A 468-nucleotide genomic window follows, 5' to 3' on the forward strand; every position below is an offset into this window, starting at 1 on the left:
ACGGACGGCCTGGAGGCTTTTTATTCGCAGGCAGAGGCAGCGGGAGCTGCTGGCGGATGCAGCCGCCTTTGTCCTACAGGGAAGTTTGCTCCCTGCCTCCTGCCTGGCCCCCATCTCCCCTGGTTTTCCACCTCCACACCCCGATGCACCATCCAAAGGCAGCGAGGCATTTGGGGGAGTTCCAAGCTCGGGGTTCCCAGCTCTGATGTCCAAAGGACTCACCACAAGGCCCTGGCACACAGGGACACCGGGCAGCTGCCATGCTCCCGTTGCCCCAGCAGCCCTCATCATCACCCAGTCAGGCCAAGGCGCTGGAGGTGGCACCCCAAAGGTGGTGGGGGTAGAAGAAGGGTTGGCACCCACGCCTACCCACCCTGGGCTTTGCTCCTTGGCACGGTGCCTGCCGGGGTGTAGGGGCACCTCCGAAGCGCGGCCCCCTCGGCCGTTACCAGGAGAATCGCTGGCAGC

This window comes from Geospiza fortis, unplaced genomic scaffold (assembly GCF_000277835.1).
Source record: "Geospiza fortis unplaced genomic scaffold, GeoFor_1.0 scaffold102, whole genome shotgun sequence".
In the NCBI taxonomy this organism is placed as follows: domain Eukaryota; kingdom Metazoa; phylum Chordata; class Aves; order Passeriformes; family Thraupidae; genus Geospiza; species Geospiza fortis.